The sequence below is a fragment of the Gossypium hirsutum genome, chromosome D01, assembly GCF_007990345.1.
Source record: "Gossypium hirsutum isolate 1008001.06 chromosome D01, Gossypium_hirsutum_v2.1, whole genome shotgun sequence".
NCBI classification, from domain to species: Eukaryota; Viridiplantae; Streptophyta; class Magnoliopsida; order Malvales; family Malvaceae; genus Gossypium; species Gossypium hirsutum.
Window position 1 is genome coordinate 50759371 of NC_053437.1, and position 12146 is coordinate 50771516.

The following is a 12146-nucleotide window of genomic DNA, read 5'->3' on the forward strand; positions in this document are numbered from 1 at the left end:
ACGAACAATGAGTGAATATTGAAAGAAAAGATTCCCTTTTGTGAGAACCTGAAGTAGCAGTTCATTATATATGATAGGAGAAAATTTTATTTTTTCTATTTTTTTAGTGCGGATTTTACACAACATGGGGAAATCACTATTTCTAATTTTCTTTTTTCTATTTTTTCAGTGCGGATTTTACACAACATGGGGAAATCACTATTTCTAATTGAAAATTGATATTTCTAATTCAAAAGAAAAAAGAGCTCTATCATATATAATGAACTGCTACTCCAGGTTCTCACAAAAGGGAATCATTTCTTTCAATATTCACTCATTGTTCGTTAATAACCCTAGTGATTGTATCTTCTTCTTCACATCCATCGCTCAATGCACACAGTTATTGATAGACAGAAGAATCATGGTATGCACTTTCGTCTACTAGCTAAAGCTTTACATATGTCTGGTGGAGATCATATTCGCGCTGGTACAGTAGTAGGTAAACTTGAAGGAGAAAGGAACCTAACTTTGAGCTTTTTTGATTTACTACGTGATGATTTTATTGAAAAAGATCGAAGCTGTGGTAATATGTATTAATTCATATTTTAATAATAATTATATTTAAAAATGATTAAATTAGTTATTATTTTTTAATCCTATTAAAATTTAATAATAATAATAATAATCATCTACCTAAAAAAAATTTTGCTAAAGGTATTCTAGTCATTTTTTTTTCCTTATGCTATTACAACATACTTAAACTAGATAAATATTATTTATTTTATTAATACATATTTTGTTTATCTAAATTAATTAGATTTAATAATAAAATAAGAATATTATGATAAAAATTAATATCAAGAGATATTTTTATAAATTATACTTCAAAGATTAATTTGTTCAAAATTTCTTTTGGGTATTTTTTATATACGTACTATATTAAAAAAATGCATGTATTTATATTTTAAAAAATTATTTTTAAAATTGATTTAACACCCACCTAATTATAGAAAATTTAATATTATTTTTTAGTGTTTTTATTTCTCTTTTTTTTATCGTGCCTCCCTCTAAACTTCATCATCACTCTTAACCACTCATCTTCTTCATCTAATCTTTTCTCTTAACATGAATTGGAATCAATTACGCGACAGTCGACCACCGGTAGTGCCATCATCCACTATTTCATCTGCTCCAAAAACCACTGATTTAAGCTTTTTTTTTCATCTTCTTGTTTTCCCCCTTTATTTATCTGTTATCTGTAAGAAAAATGGGTAAGACAGCTTCCCTCTCCAAATCACATTTTATAGATCTATTATTAAGAAATGAGTTTTAGTTTTAGTTTTAGTTTTTTTGTTATCTTCTGGAAATTGATTGAGAGTTGAAACTGTTGAGAAATGAGTTTTTATTCTTTCTTGTTATGTTCTAGAAATTGATGGAGTGTAGAAGAGAATGAGGAGTAAGATTAAAGTAAAAACAAGATGGAAACAGAAATGGGTTCTGCAATTTTTATTTTTACAACTGTGGTTCAAGAACACTCGATTACAGCTCCAACCAAGGCATGCAATCATGATTTTACAACTAGGGGTCATAGAATATCATGCCACTAGAATGATAGTGTTCACCAAGGCAAAACATATGAAGATGGGCTAAGCCTTGGCTTTTCTGGCTTGATGAGATTGAATCCTCTGCTGCACCTTCAATATCTAGTGCATACAAAGCCAATGGATCAAATTCAATTTTTGCTTTTACTCAATACTAGCATTTGTTAGGCTTAGCAAGAAATGCATACTCATGATGCAACTTTTTTCAAACTATAAATTAGAAACGTTGCATGAGAGGGGGTAGAAAAGAGCGCAAAGAAAATATGGCTTATAAATCTAATTACATTTTCTTAGAGTTCAACTTAAACGGAAAAAGACATTTTCTAGTATACCAAAACACACTTTGATTTCATATCTTGTGGATTTAACAGGAACTTATATGATTGTTGTATTCTAGTTTACCAGGAGGCAAGTAGGCAACTTTCATAAAAGCCAAACAGCAAGATGCATCCATGTAAAAAGCAGTTTGTAAAATGGCCATGGTATTTTAGAGAAAAAAAGATTGAAATTTAATCCAAGATGTTAACAGCTAAGTCTCTGGAATGCAAAAGGCAAACCAACAAACTTGTAAACAACAGAGAAGTTTAAAATAAGACCAAATTTAAATGAAATTGGACCTTGATGAATCAGGCAAAGCCAACTGAGTAAATACTGCAAGCTAGGACCCAAAAGTAGACATACAGAGTATTAGCAAATTAGCACCCCAATGATATCACCTATTTCAGGTACTCATCAAGACCCAAAAACCCTTGTAACAAGCATTTAGTAGCAAGCAGGAGAAATCAAACCTTGCTTAATGCTTTTGAACCATACTAACAATCAATCTTAGTCTCACGTCAAAATTTTCATGTCATAAATAATCATGCCTCTGAATGATTATCCAACAGCCTTCAATTGTTTAATTAAACACAATAGAATTCTTTCACAATTCAGAAACATGTTGTGCCAGTGTTGTTTAGAGTCAAATAGAGACAATTTATACAGGCATCAAAACAGCACAAGTAAAGCACTTTAAAAGAAAGAAAACCAACCGCTTCTCTCTTGCTGTGTTCTTTCTCTTCCAAATCTTGAAGAGATCCATCAAGTCGCTTCCTGTTGACAGAAACAAAGTCTTAAAGTTCATACACATGCAACTATGGAATGATAATTACAATATCACATGATGCACATTGCAGAATTAAAAAAAATGCAGATACAAGGTTACTGCTTAAGCATGTCAAAAGAAAAAAGTAACAGAGGAAGTACATCAGGTTACAACTCTAGAAGGATCAGGGTGAAGCATACCCTCTACTTTCAAATAAATAAGAAATCGACTTTTAATACTGAAGCCCAGACAAACATGTTATTATGGGAATATATCCGCATGGAACGAGATACTACTTAAAATGAAACCAACTTAGCTTAATTTGGAATTTTAGTTGGGTCGCAAAATTCGGGTTTGGAAACCACATTTGAAAACCCACTCATTTACAGTAAAAACTCATAATCCGAACACCACCCTAACCCCGACTTTGTATCTGAATCATAGTGCTTAACATTGCCTCAAAATGTCCCGGCAAAATAATACTATCAAAAGATAAAATGTGAAAGGAAACGTACAATTCAGCAGAGATGTACTCAATTCTCTTACGAACGTTGGCGTTAGCCTCCGCTAAATCTTGTTTCACAAGCACTGGACCTATCGACTTGTACACATTTGCATCCTCGTTTAATAAATCCAACTCCTAATAACATTTTTTTTCCAGCAAAAGAACTAATAATCATCAAAACTCATTTGAATGCTAAATAATTAATCAATCAATTCAGTCAGCAAAATAACGAAAACCCAAGGAAACCTTGAGGACTAGCTCGTTCTCTCCTAACTGAATAGTGTACTTGATACGGGGTTGCGCGCGGACCAAGATCGAGTTGCCAAGTCACGAGAAACTCCTACGAAAACCCTAAACAATTAGATCTGAAACGAAACAGAAAATTAAAAGATTAGATTTTTGAATTTTCAGATCTGAAATAAAATCCCCAAAACAGTAAAGAATCAAATAGAGAATAGAAATAAGTGTTAATAAGGAATCTTGAAACCCTAGAAGAGATTGCGATTCTGCCCAATTGAACACCCAGATAGTTTTCCCCAAATTTCGGCAATCTAATTTCTCCCAAAAAGAGTATGGATGAATCGGCAAGAACCCTAGAAATTGGGGATTTTTGGGCTAATTCCTTAAGATAGAAAAAGGCTGAAAACACAATAAGAACAGAAAATAAATTAGATAAAGATTCGGCACAAGCAGAAATAAAGAAAGAATTGACAGTAAGAAATTAAAAGATAAGTCCTAAGAAGCCTTGAAATCTCGAAAGATCTCACAACTCCTTTCAAACGGCTCTAATCTCCCCTCCAAAGAATATCAATGGCAAGAAGAAGGTTGAAGATGGCTCCCACAATCACAAGATTGTTAAAACAACTTCTAAAGAAAACTCAAGAGAGAAATCTTGGAGAAAACTCAAAGAAAATTCTGCTCTCAACAAATCTGAAATTTTAATAATAATGATAAGTGTTTAACAAGGTGGACAGCCATGCCTTTAAATAGGCCTTATAACTAGTCCTAATCTAATTAGAAAACTAAAAAAAAAACTCCTAATTATTTTAATATGGAAATTCGGTCAAAGGTCATTTTATCTGGGACTCTTGGACTGAATATTGACATAAAAATTTAAACTAAGTAAATAAATAAATAAATAAATAAAAATAAAAATAAAACTTTACAACTTGGGCCACTTTGACAATTTGGCCTGATTTTCAACTAAGTATGGATGGATTTCTTGATTGGGCTGGGAATTTGCTTATTGGGCCTCGCCTTCAAGAATTTGGGCTTTTGTGACTCGTATCATTCCCCCCTTCCTCAAAAAGATTCGTCCTCGAATCTGAAAAATCAAATGAACTTGACTTTCCTCTATCGAACGGGACTAATGGCAATTGAGTCCACTGAGAAGAATAGCCATGAGATAGTAAATAGCAACGGAAATAAGCTTGTAGTCCAATCATAAGCATAATAGAACAGGTATAACGCATGTGAATGGACAGATTCAGATTACCATGCAAACAATCTAATTTACTCACCACTGCCTCGTCAAATATTTGAAACAAAGATGGACATGTTTTAAGGCATTCAGTCGTCTCACATTGTTCCCACAAACCATGAATAAATTGCGAGTAATAAATCAAATGGTAAACATAATCGTCACAAGTAGGTATTTGAAAAGATTCACATGGTTCACAGAGTTGCATAATCATACCATGCATTAATCGACGGTCTATAGATTCACTCACACATGCATTATCAAAAACAAGAATCTTTTTATTAACCATCAAAACAGATAGATCATCAATAAATAAAATAGGACAGTCAAGCACGTTTCGATTTAAGTGTTCATCAACACGATCTTTATTACTATCCGAGGAGTACAAAAGTGTTTCAAAGGTTTCAAGCATCTTACCTCGATAAGCAGAAGAATAAGGGTCGATTTTACCTTTTTCATTTAAAACAAACCTTCGCTCATCGGGGGCATAGTGTAGTCGAATCTCCGTTGTTAAGTTAACCTTTGTCAAATGGAACTCAAACTTCATGTACAACCACATAAACTATTTAAGGCACGAATATAAATTGAAAACAAATTTGGAAAATTTTGTTACCTTATTCTCCAAAACAGATTTGGACAAATTCGAGGATTTTACACAAGGTAAATCAAGAGAATAACAAATCACGCTTCTTTTCGTAATGACTTTATCAACCACAATCGAAGAGTAACAATTAATCGGATCAAAATGAGGGGATCTTTTAAGAACTAAGTCACCAAAAGTTTTATCAATAATTTTCAAATCTGCACTGGACTCGGTTTCTAAAATTTCCTTACCTCGCTTACCTTCGGGATCATGTAGTGTGATTTCATCTTTGCCTAAGTTGATCGTATGAAAGCGTCTTTCATTTGAGAGGTATTGAAGTTGAAAGTTATCTTTCGATCTTTCGGGAACCTGAAAAGTAGCAACACAAGAAAAATTCATATCTTGGTTAGTGGAAACATTCCTCACTACCCTTTCCACGTCTTTTTCTTTTGTTTCTTTTTCTAATTCATTTTCTCTTCTTTCTTCAATTTCTTTTTCACTCTCAATCTCTTTTTGCTCTTTTTCATTCTCTTTTTCTTTTTCCTCACTTGTTTTAACAGAATTTTTCAGTTTGATTTGGTCCTCATGGACTTGTTCCAGAGTGAGCGGCACTAAGGTGAGTTTCTTTCCTTGATGCTTGAAAGAATACCTATTGGTACGACCATCGTGAGTGACTTTTCGATCCAGTTGCCACGGTTCTCCTAGCAACAAATGGCAGGCTTGAATAGGCATTACGTCGCACACAACTTCGTCTTGATACTTACCGATAGAAAAGGCGATGCGCACTTGTTGAGTGACCCTAAATTGGCCTTCGTTGCTAAGCCCTTGTAGTTGATAAGGTTGTGGATGCTTGGTAGTGGTTAAGCAAAGCTTTTCCACCATCGTCGTGCTGGCTATGTTCGAGCAACTTTCACCATCAATAATAACTCTACAAAGCTTACCTTGTACGTGGCAGCGAGTATGAAAGAGATGTTCTCGTTGCTGCTCGCTCTTTGGTTTTGCCAAAGATGATTGTCCATGATCATGACAATCATCATCCATTCTAGGGACACGTTGAGGGTTGCATCTATGGGGCTGGTTATCCCTATCTTCCTTAATTGGATCTCGATATTGATGTTTTTGATTCACTCGTACCTCATTCAAAGTAGTATTCAATGCTTGAAGTGTAGCATTTATTTGTGTGATTGCAGCAGTATGTCTGTCTAACTGTTGTTGGACTTTCATAAGTGCATCATTATTATCACCTTTAGACATCTTCAAAACCTGTAAAAAATAAACACTCAACACTCAAAAATAAAAGTTAGCAAACCTCACCATTAATCACTCAAAAAGAAAAATCAAATTCTCAATGAGGTCGAATTCAATCTTGTGAGTTCTTTATCAGAGTTTATATCAACCAATTAGAGAGTGTGAACCAAACTACCAAAGAATCCTAATTTGCACTAGGATGCCAAAAACTGACGAGACACCAAGTGATTCGTGTTGCACCGAGGAAGAATTGGGCACACGTTTAAATCCTACTAACACAAAAAAACAAGAAGGTGTTAGATATTGTAAAGGGAGAATAAAAAGCAAACAAATGAAAACCTACAGCTAAGAATCAATAAAAATTGTTGAAAACAGAAAACTCGAAAAACTGCGGAGTAACTTGACAACTTCGTTCGAGGTGTTACCGATCTCAAAAAATCACAAAATTAAATCTGGAATGTCTTCAAATATTTAATTTTTGATCTGGAAAATTTGGGCACCAAATTCAACCCACTGAATATTTTTTTAATTTTTTTATTGGATTTCGTCTTTTTTCAATTTTTTGACTTTTTCGACTTATTTTTTTGCGGGAAATATTTTTTTATATTCAATAACAATGCCAAAAATATGTATGTAAAATTTCAGATCAATCAGAAAATGTTTACCCACTCAAATGAATTTTTTTCGAAAATTTTTCTGGGTAAAACTGCTGTTTGTAATTTAAAAAATAGATATCAGTTTAGAAATCAACCAAGAACACCCAAAACGCCCAAAATCTGATACCAAATGATACGGGGTTGCGCGCGGACCAAGATCGAGTTGCCAAGTCACGAGAAACTCCTACGAAAACTCTAAACAATTAGATCTGAAACGAAACAGAAAATTAAAAGATTAGATTTTTGAATTTTCAGATCTGAAATAAAATCTCCAAAACAGTAAAGAATCAAATAGAGAATAGAAATAAGTGTTAATAAGGAATCTTGAAACCCTAGAAGAGATTGAGATTCTGCCCAATTGAACACCCAGATAGTTTTCCCCAAATTTCGGCAATCTAATTTCTCCCAAAAAAGTATGGATGAATCGGCAAGAACCCTAGAAATTGGGGATTTTTGGGCTAATTCCTTAAGATAGAAAAAGGCTGAAAACACAATAAGAACAGAAAATAAATTAGATAAAGATTCGGCACAAGCAGAAATAAAGAAAGAATTGACAGTAAGAAATTAAAAGATAAGTCCTAAGAAGCCTTGAAATCTCGAAAGATCTCACAACTCCCTTCAAACGGCTCTAATCTCCCCTCCAAAGAATATCAATGGCAAGAAGAAGGTTGAAGATGGTTCCCACAATCACAAGATTGTTAAAACAACTTCTAAAGAAAACTCAAGAGAGAAATTTTGGAGAAAACTCAAAGAAAATTCTGCTCTCAACAAATCTGAAATTTTAATAATAATGATAAGTGTTTAACAAGGTGGACAGCCATGCCTTTAAATAGGCCTTATAACTAGTCCTAATCTAATTAGAAAACTAAAAAAAAAACTCCTAATTATTTTAATATGGAAATTCGGTCAAAGGTCATTTTATCTGGGACTCTTGGACTGAATATTGACATAAAAATTTAAACTAAGTAAATAAATAAATAAAAATAAAAATAAAACTTTACAACTTGGGCCACTTTGACAATTTGGCCTGATTTTCAACTAAGTATGGATGGATTTCTTGATTGGGCTGGGAATTTGCTTATTGGGCTTCGCCTTCAAGAATTTGGGCTTTTGTGACTCGTATCAGTACTTCTTCCTGACTTGATGGTTCTTGGCTATATCTGGCGAGAGGCCATTCAACGAATACATAAATAAAACTATAGGGCTTCTCAATCGTAATATTTGAAAGCAAATAGGAAATAAAGAAAAAAAAAAGCTAAGAATGGGTCTCCTTTGGCTTGCCTTTCTGGAGCTTGCTAAGATCGTTGGCTTTGTTTTCGAGGTCCCGCTACAGTTCTCGAAGAGCTGTGGAGGAGGAACTGTTCATTTTCCTCTTTCAAGTGTTTAATCTCGGCAGCCTGTTCATCTGCTGTTATCTGCACTGCAAAATGCTAACATCAAAACTACAGAAATCATGGCAATCATAAAGTTCCACCATTGCGCTTTTGCCTATGCTTGTGATTTAATTTTGATTTAATTTTCCTCTCTTGCTCCTTCTAACAATTGATGGAATTTTATAGATCAAGAAAACAAAACGAAAGAGAGGAAAAGAAAAACTCTATTGAGAGAAAGAAAAAGAAAGCAGAAAAAGAGGGCAGAAAATTGGAAGAGAGAAATATGGAAGGAAATGAGCGAGAAAATATTTTACCTAGCCCTGCGATGAAGGTGATTGTGATGATGTAAGAGAGGAGCGTTTTTGTGGTGATGTCTCCTTAAACACCGAATCAATAATCGTTGGTGAGGAAACATAATAGAAATCAAACAATTTTATTACATAGGCCGCATTCCATTGAACCAAATAGGTGTTTAGGGTGGGCCCACGGAATAGGGTTGTAATGGCTATGACATTATATTGATCCAAACATGGCCCTAGTCTTTGACTTGTGTATTGTCAAATCAAAATTGACTCAGGTTTAATTTTCACGAATGCAGTGTCTATCTTTTCAAAACCTACACCCAAGAGAGAATCTCTTATACGAAACTATCATACATTTTTCACTCATATGACCAAGTTGTCTCCACTTCAAACAAGTCGACTTTGACTCTTTAATAGATAAGGGACGTCCTGTTTCACCGATCATCATTGATCCTTTCAAAACATAAAGATTGTCAATCATTTTACCTTTCATCAAAACAAGAGCCCCACGAGATGCTCTAATTCTGTTTGACTCGATGTTAATTCTACAACCCTTCAAGTCTAAATTTTCCAAGGATGTGAGATTTCTCTTTAAATCAGGTACATACCTGACGTTTGTAGTGTCCTGATTGCCCCATCGTACATCTTGATCTAAACAGTACCAAAACCGATTACCTTACTGGGTGAACCATTGCCCGTACACACAACTCCACATTCAACTGAACTGTATATGGAGAACTAGTCCTTATTGGGACATACGTGGAAATAACACTCTGGATTCTAGATACACTCAGACGTAAGCTTAGAGCTTTCGCTTTTTGACACCAAAAAGAAATCATCACCCTTATCATTGGCCAAATTAGCCCCAGCTAAATCTTCCTCGTTGCTCTCAGCAGCCCTTTTATTTCGCAGTTTGTAACAATATGCCTTGACGTGACCTAACTTCTTACAATAGCAACATCTCTTGTCTTGCTTCCTTGATGCTATCAAAACTGAGGCTTGCCTTTTTGACTTGCTATTCAAACCAAACCCACTGTCGAGTTTACCTTTGCTCAACAAAGGACCCTTCACATTCCCGAATGAGAGATTATTTCTACCATAAATCAGGGTCTCCTTGAAAGACTAGTATGAAGGGGGTAAAGAGCACAATAATAGAATAGGCTGATCTTCATCGTCAATCTAAACCTCAACATTCTTTAAATCATTCAAAAGAGTAATAAATTGACTGATGTGACCTCCAAGGTGCTCACATTCATTCATGCAGAACATGTATAGCTGATATTTTAACACCAATCAATTAGCGAGAGACTTTGTAGCGTAAAGGATTTCTAACCTTTTTCCTAGGATGTATGTCATTTTCTCCATCAACACCTCCTACAATACATTGTTCGAGAGACATAACTGAATTACGGACAGGGTATTCTCATCAAGATCTTCCCATTCTGACTGTTCTATATCCGCGGGCTTCTTCCCTGTAGCAACTTTTTTAGGCCGCTCTAGATTAGTATTGTCATCATCCGAAGTTGCCACAGATTGAATTTTGTGATGACATTGAACTCTCAATGTCGAACCTTGTTGTTGTCATCTCTAAACGGATTGAATGTGGAAATCGACCAAGCTTTGATACAAGTTTGTTGGGGATAAACCTGATTAAGTAACGAACAAGTAAAATAACGAAGAATTTGAAAAGATCAAATACAAATATTTTACATGGAAAAACATCTTTGAAGAAGATAAAAAATCACTGGCAAAAATAATTTCACTATAACGACAAAAATGAATAGTACAAAGATGGAGATAAAACTAAACCCGAAAATCCAAAATAAGAACCCTCTAAATATAAACACAAAATCTCCAAAAGCAAATACCTAAATGTGTAATGAGTTCAATCTTTCCAGGGTAGAAAAGTGTCTATTTATAAGCTAAATTCGTAGGTCAAGTAATATTAAAATAATTTGCACTAATCAGAGTTCAATTGGGACAAATAATCAAAATTTGACTAGAAGAAGAAAATTGAGAAAATTACATGACACGTCGCCATGTCGTGGCGTGGCTGTTGCCTCATCGAGATTTGGTGAATCTTCTCATTGTGACGTCGGTGGTCACATCGTTAGGACGTCAACTCTAATTCAGCCAAAAAAAATGTGAGGCACACTCCATATAATGCAAAGTAACTGTTTAAAATAATAACTGATTAGCATATATCAATTATTTTGATAATTCAAATATAATGCTAATAAAAAATTTGAAATCGTTGTTAAAACATTTGTAAAATCTATAAAAAAAATTTGAAATCGTTGTTAAAGCATTTGTAAAATCTATAAAAAAAAATTTGATATAAATTAGACTTTTCACTATTTAATTGTTATTTTTTTAACAATTAATAATTTGACCATAATAATTTGTAGATAATATATAATTAATATAAATTAATATATTGAATTATATTATAAAAAGATAATATTCATAAAAAAATTTATATGAAATATAAAGTTATTTATCTATAATATATATACATATAAAAGCACGAGTTTACGTAAAATAGAATGGTAACTCAATTAAAAAATTGATGTAAAATTGAGTTTTAATTTGAATAATTCTAGAAAAATATTTTATCTATTAGTAATTATCACTTAATCGATAATTATATAACAATTAAAAAAATTAAGTTTAGCTCTATAAATAGCATCCAATAGTTAAGTATGTTCAATCATGTAACATCTAAAAAAAAATACTTGTAAAAAGAGTTGAGATTGTTAGCATTAATAAATTAGAATTATCTTAAAAAGAATGAAACATTGAAGCGATTGTTTTTTGAAGAGATAATATCAAATAATGTTCAAACCAAAACGGCATTGGAAAAAGATAAAAGATTATTTTAATTAATGATGAGATAATACAATATCACGCCTATTTTTTATTTTTCATTTTACTATTATAGCTTTTCATTTTAGTTCCAAATTTCTACATTAATTTTAATAGTATTATGTATTAATTCATTGTTAATTAATTTTTTAGTTAAATATTGGTTTTAATACTTAACTGTTCATAATAAATATAAATTGTAATTGATTTTTTATCTCATTGTTAAAGCAGCAACTTCTTCAATTTATAAAAGTGTTCAGTTTTATGATTTTGTTTCATTTCATGATATAAAAAAACACATAGACAAGTAAACTGGTATAATTTTATATTTTTTGTATTTTTCTAGATATGATTATTAATGTCAAACCAACGTTTGAATAAGGAAAAAAAATAAACGAAACAAAATAGATAAAAAAAAAGAAATTGGGATAATTAATATATATTTTTTCTTTATATGTTTAGATTTTCCA

General features: G+C 32.8%; 1 pseudogene; it reads right to left on the bottom strand.

Annotated features, from left to right (window-relative positions):
• Positions 1 to 1469: 1469 nt before the first annotated feature.
• LOC107922406 (prefoldin subunit 6-like) lies at positions 1470 to 8574 on the bottom strand (annotated as a pseudogene).
• Positions 8575 to 12146: the final 3572 nt, after the last annotated feature.